We start from the raw sequence: 12,647 nt of genomic DNA, 5'->3' as shown, positions 1-12,647 counted from the left end.
TGCTTCCTCACAAAGATTGAAACCCTGGGTTTTATTCTCAGGTGGGGGTACCCTGTGCATGGAATTTGCAAGTCTTGCCCTCAAGTTCACATGGGTTTCCAAGTGGATCTCTGGTTTACTCCCACACCCCAACCTATGCTGGTAGCCCAACTAGAAAAAAGTACAGTTTTGTACCTACCATAAATGTAGATGTTCGAGGATATCCATTGCTGCAGTCCTGACATATGGGTATTCCGCTGTCCACCATCGGCCCGAATACCAAAGGGCTAGAATCTGGCGTCGGTCATGGCGCTCGAGGCTGACATCAGTATGTGCCAGTACAAATGCGCATGACCGACGCCATACCCTCAGTCTTTCTTGCCTCAGACGTCAGAATGCAAAAAACACCACCCAAAACCCAAACCTAAATAAGGGGGTAGGAGGGAGGGAAACTTGGACTGCAGCAATGGATATCCTCGAACATCTACATTTATGGTAGGTACAAAACTGTACTATGTTCTTAGTCTACCATTGCTGCAGTCCTGACATATGGGTAGAATCCCAGAGCAACGGAAAACAGGGAGGATGGCCAACTAAATAGAATTAGGAGCTGCTAACATGCCCTGTAGAATAGCAGTGGCAAACCCAGCCCTAGACCTAGAATAAAGAGGTAAATGATAATGCTCAGTATATGTATGTACAGAACTCCAAGTAGCTGCCTCCAAAATGTCCTTAGCAGCTACCCCTCTCAAAAAAGCAGTAGAGGTGGCCGTAGCCCTAGTAGAGTGAGGCCTGATCCCAGCAGGAACATCTTTCCCATGATGAGAATAACAAAAAGCAATACAATGGCCAATCCACTTGGAGATAGTGTGTTTTGAAACAGCTTTCCCTTGTGAAGTCAAAGCAAAAGAAACAAACAACTGTTGAGATCTTCTGAACTCTGTGGTTCTGCTCAAATAATATCTTAAATGCCTATGCACATCCAAAGAATGCAAAACTTTCACCCTTTATTTTGGGGGTCAGCAGAAAAGTAGGCAAATGTATAGATTGGTTCAGTGCCACATATGAAATTACTTTAGGCATAAAAGTAGGATTAGTACGTAAGGAAACTCTGTCCTTGTGAAAAATCAGAAATGGTTCTACTGCCATGAGGGCCTGTAATTCAGAGACCCTTCGAGTAGAAGTAACAGCCAACAAAAAAGCAGTCTTCTAAGACAACAACTTCAACTCAGCTGTAGCTGCAGGTGCAAATGGAGGCAGAGTCAGCTTCTCCAAAACAAAATTAAGAACCCAGGCTGGAGTGGGAGCTCTTCTCGGGGGTCTTATATTCCTTGCCCCTCTAAGAAACTGTTTAACCAATGGACGAGAAAACAAAGGAGGGTCACATTCATAGTGAGCAGAAATAGCTGCAGCATGCACTTTAACAGAAGAGAAAGACAATCCCTTGTCTAACAAAACAGTCAAATATTGCAAAATACAACTCAAGTTAGGCAATTTAACATCAAAGCCGTGAGCTGCACTCCAAAGAAAAAATCTCTTCCATTTATCAGCATAAACTTTCCGAGTAGTAGGACGCCCGGCTTCCAAAAGAACATCCAAAACTTGTTGTGGAAGCTGCAGGCCTTCCTTCTTCAAAACTGAATTCTCCAGGCTGTCAGGTAAAGAGATTGCACCCTGATATTGAGAAAATGATTGTCCTCCTGAGTCAATAAGTGAGGAAACTGTGGTAATGGCCAAGGTGTCCCATGAATTAAACTCCTTAAGAGAGGGTACCAATGTCGTCGAGGCCAATCTGGTGCTATCAGAATCATGCGAGGCATTTCCCTCCTGACTTTCAACAATACCTTTGGAAGAAGAGGCAAAGGAGGAAAGGCATACACGTGCAGGTTTCTCCAGCTGAAGGATAGTGCATCTATTTTCCAGGCTTTTGGATGAAATAGCCTTGTGCAAAACTGTGGCAGTTGATAAGTCAGAGGAGAAGCGAACAGATCTATGTCTGGAGTTCCCCAAGCCATGGCCAACTGCAGAAACACCTGATGATCCAACTTCCATTCGCGAGGATCCACAATATGTCTGCTCAGAACATCTGCTAAAGAATTTTGTGCTCCTGGCAGAAACTGTGCTCGAAGAGTGATGTGCAGTTTTAAAGCAGTTTCCCATACTAGCATTGCTTGTCTGCACAATGGATAAGAATGGGTTCCCCCTTGCTTGTTGATGTACCACATGACTGTTGTGTTGTCTGTTCGAATCAACACCAGTCCTGATTGAAGTAGGCTCTTGAATGCTTCCAAAGCAAATTGAACTGCCAGCATCTCTTTCATGTTGATATGCAAATGAAGTAGCTCTGGGGGCCAAAGGTCTTGAATCCATTTTCCTTCGAGATGAGCTCCCCAGGCCGACTCCGAGGCGTCTGTCGTTAATATCTGACATGCCTCTGGCTGGGTCACAGAGAGTCCCTTGTTTAGGTGACATTCCTGAGCCCACCACAGAAATTCTTTTTGTATGCAAGGGAGAATCTGAATGACAGTGTCCAAATCGTGGCTGTGTTGAGTCCACACGCTTTTGAGATACCATTGTAACTTCCTCATATGCAGTTTGGCATTGGGAAGCACTAGAATACAAGATGCCATGAACCCTAAGGCTTGAAGGACTGTCCTTGCAGTCAGCCTGGACATTACTGAAAGCTGTTGGAAGTATTGATGAAGATGTCTTTGTTTGTCCAGGGTAAGAAATGCCATCTGGGTTGCTGTATTCAGTCTCACACCCAGAAAACACATCTCTTGTGAGGGTACTAGACTGGACTTTATTTCATTCACAGAATACCCTAGGCATCTTAAAACTGTCATTACATAGTGAAGATGTTGAAGAAGTTCTCGCTTGCCTTGAGCCAGAAACAAACAGTCGTCCAGATAAGGATAAATTTGAATTCCTTGTAGTCTGAAAAAAGCAATTACTGGAGCCAGGACTTTTGTGAATACCCTGGGCGCAGTAGACAAGCCAAAGGGCAATGCAGAGAACTGATAATGCAAATTCCCATTCCGAAATCTCAGGAACTTCCTGGAACTGGGCCCGATAGGAATGTGAAGATAGGCCTCTGTGAGATCCAGAGTTACCATCCAATGAGCCCTGCCCAGCATAGGCAGCAACTGCTGCAACGTTAACATCTTGAACTTTGGAATTTCCAAAAAGGTGTTTAGAATGGACAAATCCAGAATTGGTCTCCAAGTATTTACTTTTTTTGGCACTAAGAAAAGACGGGAATAAAACCCTGTGCCTCTTTCAGCAGAAGGTACTTCCTGTATTGCCCTCCACTGAAGCAGAGGAAAAATTTTTTTTTTTTTTTTTTTTGAGGCACATCAGGCATACCTTTGAAAGGAGGGAAAGTGTGGAAATAAAATTTGTAGCCTCGATTTACAATGTCCAACACCCATTGTCCTGGGTAACCAAATGCCAATACTTTGCAAAAAGTCCCAGTTTTCCTCCTAGAGGAGCTGCCAGCACGGCAGAGTCCGACAGCTGAAGACGCAGGTCATTGAGTTTGTTTCCGAAAGGACTGACCCCTGCTCTCCCCAGCAGAAGGGGTAAAAGAACCCAAAGTCCCAGGAGTAGCAGGGCCCTGAGAGGAAGCTCTACCCCTACCTCGCCTAGACCTGCCCCTAGACTGATAATCTGAAGAGGGAAAAGACCACCCTTTAGTAGGCCAATTCCTACTGAACTTAGGGGGCTGAACCTGTAAACAATCCTTAACTGTCTGCATAGACTTAGCGTTTTCCTCCATTATTTCAAAACTGATTCAACCGGAGGGCCAAAAGAACATCAGACTGCAAAGGAGCATCCATAATCCGAGCCTTAACATGCTCTGACAACGTCTGAACTTTTAACCAGGCATGCCTGCGAAGAACTAAACTAGTAGCAGCCACCCTGGAAGAAGCCTGTAAAGCATCAAAACCACATTGCAAAGAATGCTTACCAACTTGGTCTGAAACATGCACTAAATCCTGAAGCTCTTTACATTCAATACCTTCAGATAAAGCATCAACTTTACATTTCAATTGGCCCAGCAAATAATTTTGACAATGTAAAGCACTCATAGCTAAAGTGGAAGAGGTATACAACTTCTTACCCCACCTATCCAGAGCTCTAGCATCCATGTCCAAAGGAACTGGATTCCTAACCACAGCAGCCCTGACACCCTTGGGGCCTTGAGTAATGGTGTCTGGGTCAGCCCTAGGACTCTTGTATAAATACTAGTGAGCTTCCGGTACCCTGCAGTATCTATCTGGTTTAGCAGGGGCAGGAGGCAAAGAGTCAGGGTTAAGAGAAGCCTCAGAAAATACATCCTGAACAACATCCAATACAGGGGGAATAGCCAAAGGCCTATGCTGAGGCAAAACAAGAATTCTCTAAGCCTTTTACGAGAATCAGAATAATCCTGGCCTTCCCATTTAAAATGCTCCCTCATGGAATGCAAGGTTTCAGAAAAAGAAAAATCTTCAGGAGGGGACGCAGAGGGAGTAGAATCCTCAGCCTCTGAATCAGAGTAGGGAGGGAAATCCTGGAGCTCTTCCACAGAAGAATCAGGGTCATTGGAAGACTGATCCAGACCCTCTATCCCTGGCTCTACCCTGGGCCTTTTCTCAGGGGGAGGCATAGAACCCCTAATTAAAGTAATCAAATCCTCCGCCACCGTTAACATGTGCTTTCTAGGAGCTGGACCCTGTGGACAGACACCAGCAGGGGCAGAATTAGATTTAGAAAGGCTTTTACTATGAGAAGGGGAGGCCTAGAAACTCTGTGGGGAGGGAACCACCGACACATGAGAAGCCCCTTCAGCCTGGCCTACAACAGGAGAAGCCACTTCCTGAAGTAGCAAAGGCTCCCCTTGAGACTCCGCTAAACTGTCAGAAGGAGCCGTTGAAGTAGTCGGTGGCTCTACCGAACCGGCGTCCGCAATGGACTCATCTTGTTTGGACCGCAAAGGATTACTCCTTGCGTGTTTTAGCCGAACTGGGCGGAGAATCCGACGGCATGTTAAAATTGCACCGTTTACCAAACACTAGCCTAGCACAGTCCAAGCGACGTGTAATAGTGCGCTCATCAAAGGCAGCACAAAAGCGACACCCAACAACGCCGTGCTCAGGCCCAAACAAGGAATACAGAGTAAATGGTAATCCCTATGAGGAATCTGTTTCCCACAAGAAATACAGTTATTAACTTTTTCTGACAGCCGGTAATACTGAGGCAAGAAAAAGACAAAAGTGTCTAACGGGTACTTAGCCCAGCTTGGTCTCCGGTCTGAAACTCGAAAACCGACAATTCCAGAAAGCCGAACGGCACTTGCAAACACTGCTTCTGCTTAGGACCACGCAGCAAGAAAGACTGAGGGTATGGCGTCGGTCATGCGCATTTGTACTGGCACATACTGATGTCAGCCTCGAGCGCCATGACCGACGCCAGATTCTAGCCCTTTGGTATTCGGGCCGATGGTGGACAGCGGAATACCCATATGTCAGGACTGCAGCAATGGTAGACGAAGAACATATATATTTTATCTGTGTAATATATATATATATATATATATATATATATATATACATATATATATGGGTCTACTACTAATTACCGACACGACGATTCCCGACGGAAAACTCCCGGCGCCAGATGACCGACATCACACAAACCCGACAACGCAAAACACCGAACACCATTACACCGAACACCATTACACCGACACACGGAACGTAAACAACACGCGACACTACATAGCATACACACTAGCCCTGACCCAAACCCTAACCCTAAGGTCCGACACTATCGCACACTTCACCTACCTGCACCCTAACCCTAACTCACTTAACCCACCCCTAGCCCAAGCTCCGACACTAACGCACACATCACCTACCTGCACCCTAACCCTAACTCACTTAACCCACCCCTAGCCCAAGCTCCGACACTAACGCACACTTCACCTACCTGCACCCTAACTCTAACTCACTTAACCCACCCCTAGCCCAAGCTCCGACACTAACGCACACATCACCTACCTGCACCCTAACCCTAACTCACTTAACCCACCCCTAGCCCAAGCTCCGACACTAACGCACACTTCACCTACCTGCACCCTAACCCTAACTCACTTAACCCACCCCTAGCCCAAGCTCCGACACTAACGCACACATCACCTACCTGCACCCTAACCCTAACTCACTTAACCCGTCCCTAAACTACAGTCCCTCACTAGCACACACTTACCTTACCCGAACCATACCTCCGACACGAACACACACTCACCTTTCCCACAGCCTAACCCGACATCCCACAATCTCGAGCACTTACCTGACCGCTCCTAACTCCGTCACCATCGCACACTTACCGCGTCGCGATCGCACATTCCCTTGTCGGTCTTTCCGCTGTCGGCAAATCACCTTGTCGGTACACTTACCTGTCGGTCATCTGGCGTCGGTGAGTTTTCCGTCGGGGAATCGTCGTTTCGGGCATTAGTAGTAGACCCATATATATATATATATATATATATATATATATTTATATAAAATGCGTGTGTATGTACATTTTATATGGATCCCTATCAGATTATAGAATTACCATAAGACCTAAATTTGATTTGCCTGTAAATCACTTAATTTCACACATTAGAGATTCATACTTCTTACTGTTTAAGCAATGAGGGCTAATGGAATGTCAGTTACAGGCATACACATACATTACATTTTTCGGTACTTGCGCATTATCGCAACCAGATTTTCGCAATAACGGTTGCTTCCAGATGTTTACATCTAAGTGTTAATGGTGTGACAATGTTAGACAATGGGTTTTCTTGCACAATGAAGGTTGTCTTAGGCAAGGTTAACATTACAAAATGACAAAGTTAATGTTGCTATTTCGGTATGCACTTTGCCACCAGCATGTCATGTAGCTGGCAGTAAAGTGCATACATGCTTCGACTGTCAGGGCTGCTGTCTTACTCACTGCAATTGCTGACCACTTTCCCCAGATAAAAAGGCATAGACACAGGAATAATGGTTTTGCTTCAATTTTTGTTTTCAACAATTTGTTAACATATGCTCAGGTCCAAATTAAAAACTTACTACATTCCCCAAACAACAAGAAGTGCTTCATTGGCTGGTAACAGGTTTTCCGTACTGTTCTTACTACATGTAATCAGGAACCCACAATCACCAATCAACATCATCCACCCTGACTTTTTGCAAGCATTACTGTACGTGAACTTTCGTATTGCAGTGGTTACTGTGCAGTATGTTTACAGTTTAAGAAAGTATTACTTTCTAAAAACATCCTTCGTGTGTGTACATTTTCTTTGTCTGAGGGCTTTGTTCCTGATGGTTCAAATTTTCCATTCATCAGTAGGAGAGCATGGATGGCAATTCAAGCATGTGTCTGTAATGCACGCAAAACCGGAATAGGAATTTTGTAAGTTTTGCTGTCCCTGAAGGTAGTCCACAGGTTTTTTGCCAGCAATAAGGAGTTTGAACAACACTTTATAGTGTTTCATACGCTTGTTTGGATTCAACGATGCGAAATTCTCAACCGCAAAAATCTGGTTGTGATAATACGCAAGTACCCTTTTTTCCAATTCTTTTAAACTCATTAAAACAGCAAAACCACATTTAGACAGCGTAAAAATGGTGGCGGGCTTTTTTTTTTTTTTCAGTCCAAACTTCATGGCGGCTTACTATGCTGCTGTGAAGTAGCAGAGTTTTTTTTTTTTTTTTTTTTTTTTTTAGCTTATTACCCACATTATCCAATCACAACTTAGCAGCTTTGTACGGCAAGACTCTCCTGATTAAAGCAATACAGTCTTGGGCCTGGATCCCTTCCCAGCCAATCCTCAACACTAAAATGTTTTGAAATGTTATAAATCTAACTTAAAAAGTACAGTCAGAATAACTTAAAATCTTCCCTCTTTCTGATTTAAGCTTTTCAGAATAGAGAGTCTATGCCATCCTGCTTGTTTTGTGCTAGCAAACAATTTTCAGTGCAATAGTAATAATAACAAAGCACTTACAGAGATGAGTTGACTGCAAACTGCTTGCAGGTTGAACAAAAGTGTATCAACTTTAATGATGAAAACGAACTCATCTCATAATGGATGCACCCCTAGCAGTTCTATAATGAATTCTATGCTACCAGTGGAAATGCATGCTACGTGGCTTGATAACAGAGTATGAATCAATTAATTTATCCCAAGACAAAGTCCAATATTATTCCAAAACAGGGCTTAGAAACACAGCTTTCTTTTAATTTTTTTAAATCATAATTTAAGTAATTACACAGGTACACATACGTTAATAAACAAACTACTGTGCCATGTTCATTATTTTCATTCAGTATACATGTTCTCTTTTTAGCATTCACCTCAACATTACATAAATTGATCAATCCCTTCTTTCCCTTAAACCTCACACTTATCCAGAACATTACTCAACATGTACTGTTCCACAAATTCCATATATTTCTATCTCATTTGCTCATTACCATTTTTAATAGCCCACCTCCGATTTGTCTACTTTACAATATTCAGTAATGCAATTAAAGTTGGTTTAGATTTTGATTTCCATTTTTCAGCAATTACAGCATTAAATTTAGTAATACCGTACTGCGTCTAGGCAATTCAGATCTATGTCCCAGATAAGAAAAAACATTTCCTTAGTTATATCTATGTGCTCTAACAAAATTTCTGAAAAGGTAATCTAAAAGGATTTTTTTTAATCTGTCAATTCATTATACTCTCAAAATCTCTTTTTCCCATCACATCTATGGCATTTGCTATCCAACCGAGGAAATTTTTTTGAAGTCTGCTTGGGGTATAAAATATCTGTGCAACAACTGCCAAGCAAAAATCCTCAACATTCACGAAATTGTTTCATACCTGAACCACAGAGTCAACCTCACAATTTTCCTTTGTAAACTGCTTTTCCAGTTCCACCCAATCTCCTCTTACTGATTCATATAGTTATCATGCAATGCTTGGCACTTTTCCGTTATCGGGGCAACACTTTGAATGAGTGCTATATAACCTGCAAAAAATGGTGTACCGCTTGGCTGCAGTTTTCTCTGGTGGTGCTTTTTTTTTTAGTAGCTTTGAATGCTTTCTGCTGTTATACGGATGTTATCAGCAAAATTCTATTTATGTTACGGTGAATGTCTTAAAATGTTTTCGCTTCAGAGAAAAACTGTACATTATCATGCAACCTCAATTCTACAGCCGTACTATGGTACTGTTTTCCTCTTGCCATGTCTTTTACTGCTGACCACCCAAACTTTGATACTACTTAATGGAAGTGTGTAAAGAAATGAGCAGTTAAGTCTCTTACAGGCCGTGTTTCATTTGTGATGTATTTGAAAGCAACTGAATATCCGAATAGCTGATTTTATACTGGCTACTAATACTGACTGCTAAATGTTAAGACTGTTGCTTGCCAGTAAGTACAAGTACCTAAAAGCATGTGCATTTCATCTTCTACTTGTCCTGCTTCATTGTTCCATGTGTTTACATTCATTGTATGGCTAACTGATGGTGTTTTATCACTCAGTACGGTCTCATTTCACAGCATTTCATTTATTGGAATGGGGTAAATGATTTTTTTTTAATTACTCGACAGTGCTCAATTTTTCACTGCATTGAAGTAAATCTGAATGGTGTAATATTAGTGCATAGTTATTCAGCATCAGGTTTATATACTGTTAGAGATAACTTTTCTAGGCAAAACTGCTAACATCGAACTGAAAAACAGTTTATCACTTGTCAAAACCTATAAATCAGCGTGGTACGCAAGCACCTGTTATCAACTGCCACTGAACTGTGAAAATACAAAATCTTACATGCCGTAAAGAAGAAACACAGTTTGACATGTGCATTTCGGCTATGTGCATTCGACAAAAGAGGGAGGTTTAGTGTTAAAAAAGGGTAATTAAGGGTCTCTCATTATGTTATAGGGGTAATAGAGGTGAATGTATTACACCTGCACAATAAAACATCAGCAACAAGAAATGCTTAGTCTTGTACAATACATGTGTGCATCGGAAGCATAAGAAAACGTAACATCCTGCTTGCACTTCGTAGCGTCAGCAATTAAGAATAAATGTTGATTGACGTTGTCATTTTCCTGTTCCTCTTAATAGAGTGAAACAGAAATGTATGTGAAAATGAAATACACGGACTTCTACTTAGAGAGAACAACAGGACTTCAAATACAATATTCAAAGCACTCATTCGAAGTGTTGCCCCGATAACGGAAAAGTACCCAATGTTTTATATGCTTCTCTTCTAGACTGAACTAAAAACTCTACCAGAGTTGGTCTTTTACTTAGCACTCCCCATGCCTTTCTTATTTACCTATACTCCGATATCAATTCCTGGTAGGGAAGGCAGTTTCTGATCTGCAGTCCAAACTGCTGCTTGGTCTCGTCCCACATTACTACCGTTCCTCTCTAGCTCTGTTGCTCATTTTCCCCAGTAAATTCCGGCCCCTCTGGATTATTTTCCATACTCCTACTCAAAGTCATCCCTACTGGCAAAATTGCCTTTCTCTATCCCTCCCTGTGTTGGCTTAGTTCTTAGAATGCTTTCTGTTACTTTATAAATCTAGCATGCTGTACAGTTGTTATTCTCCTTAAGGATCACCCAAAATCCTACTCTCTCCGTATTTCTTCAACTACCCCTTGTTTCATCGTCATCTCTTTCTACATGTTTTACAACCCTCTCCTTGTGCTAGGTAAATAAGCCTCAACTGTGTATCTAAATTATTCATTCAAATTATGTGATCCTAAGCCACACTGTTCTATTGGAAGAATTATCTTACCCCGCTCAATTCTTGCCTTCATTACATTGGAAATAAAATTCTTTCAACTCTTTAATAGTAATCCACAATTTCTCCTCTGGTTGATTAAGTGTGCCTGGCCTGTAAATAAAACTAAACGGACTTTGTATCGTAACTATTCATTTTCATAAAAGTAATTTCAGTTTCTCAGTTTTTGTATTATCTTTTGTTTAGTCTCTCCCCACATAGCCTTAGCTGCCACAGCAGAACCCTTTTTAATAAGGACACCTAAATATTACATCTTGTGTCTCTATAAATCTAGATACTATGGAACCAATTCATGTGTGGGTCCATAGTTTATAGTTATAAATCTTTGTTTTATCTTCATTAATTTTATATACTGAAAAGATTTTAAACTGCCTGAAAATGTTCTACAACAATGAAATGTCATTTTCGGGATTTTTCAAGTAAAAATATTATCAACTGCAAATAAATCTAACATTTCTTGATTACCATACTATTTATATCCTTGAATTTGCAAGCCCCCTTTATATTTAGAACTACTGGCAGAGAAAAAAAGCAAACAAATGGGAAAGAAGACACCTTTACCGTGTTCCTCTGTTCAAACACAGCCTGTCTCACAGGAACCATCCAACATTAATTCTTCCCTTCAACCATTCAACTATAATAATAGGGTTAACTGGGAGGCTATCAGGGAATACAAATGCTATCATGCCCTGTTCAGAAGAAACTCAGTCTTTGTACCCCTCAAATTTAAGTACAGTACACATCAATCCCCAGGGCAGTCCAAAATGAGATGAGGAAAAAATTGGAACACAGAGGAAAAGTGATGCCTTTCATTGGGCAGACACTGGATTTTTCATTACTTGAACTTTTGGACTAAGATAAGCTCTTTTATCACACCGACTCAGTGTTCCAGTTTTTTCTGTTAGTGGACCAGTATGACATTTCGTCTCTTTTTATGCCAACTTCCAGAAAGGACTTATTACTCCTGGGCAAGCTTGACTATCTTAGTACTAATATAAATTCAAACCTTTTTTTATACATTTTCTCCTAGCAGTTATTCAGAGTTCTGCCAAACAGGGGTTACAGCATCCAGGTTCTATTTACACAGCCTACACAGACTTGATTGGTTCCCACTAGTATTGGCTGTGTGACCCACCTCCCACCCATCTTCCACAGCATTAGATTTAAACACTCCACACCCACTAATTAAGCATGAACATGCCCTTTTGTAAAGATGCACAGTTACAAACCTTATGTCTCTCAAAATACAACTATCTTTCAATGACTACTACTTCTACTTCCCGAATGTGGACATTGCTCTGCATATATAGCAAACAACATTTCAGAAATAGCTCAGTTGCATTCCATCACTGTTTGTAATCCCTGTAAAACACTAGCCCCTATAGTCAATGTTCTGTAAAAAAAAAAAAAAAATTCTTTCTTCTCCCTTCTCCCATAATTCCACCTCAGCCACATACAGATATTCCCTTCCCCTCCTACTCACCATCTCTACAGCACTAACCTCAACAATTATACAACTTAATTTCTTCTACCTCACCAATAATGACACTTAATCAGTTTAACCAAATCCCTCACACTTACAATGCCCTGTACAATCATGCACACCAACAAAACTTCAAGCCTCACCTGTGCATTAGCCAATGTAAATGTGGTCCAAAAATCACCACGAACACACACACACACACACCACACTTACACATACAGGTTCAAAAGTATATATTAGGTTAATGACCAAAAGTGCTCTTACAAGCTTAGCTTCCCAAATATCTTTTTGGTACCCTAGAGATTATTTTTAGGGGGATATTTTAATGGTTATATGTA

The 12,647-nt window shown here is 41.5% G+C and overlaps 1 protein-coding gene across 1 annotated transcript in view; it reads right to left on the bottom strand.

Moving 5' to 3' along the window:
* ARFGEF3 (ARFGEF family member 3) overlaps positions 1-12,647 on the bottom strand; it is a 2,280,599-nt gene that overhangs the window by 1,859,620 nt on the left and 408,332 nt on the right. The gene's annotated exons all lie outside the window — the stretch shown is intronic.

This window comes from Protopterus annectens, chromosome 1.part1 (assembly GCF_019279795.1).
Source record: "Protopterus annectens isolate FY-2018-M chromosome 1.part1, PAN1.0, whole genome shotgun sequence".
In the NCBI taxonomy this organism is placed as follows: Eukaryota; Metazoa; Chordata; order Ceratodontiformes; family Protopteridae; genus Protopterus; species Protopterus annectens.
This window is presented reverse-complemented; position numbering and strand designations above follow the sequence as displayed.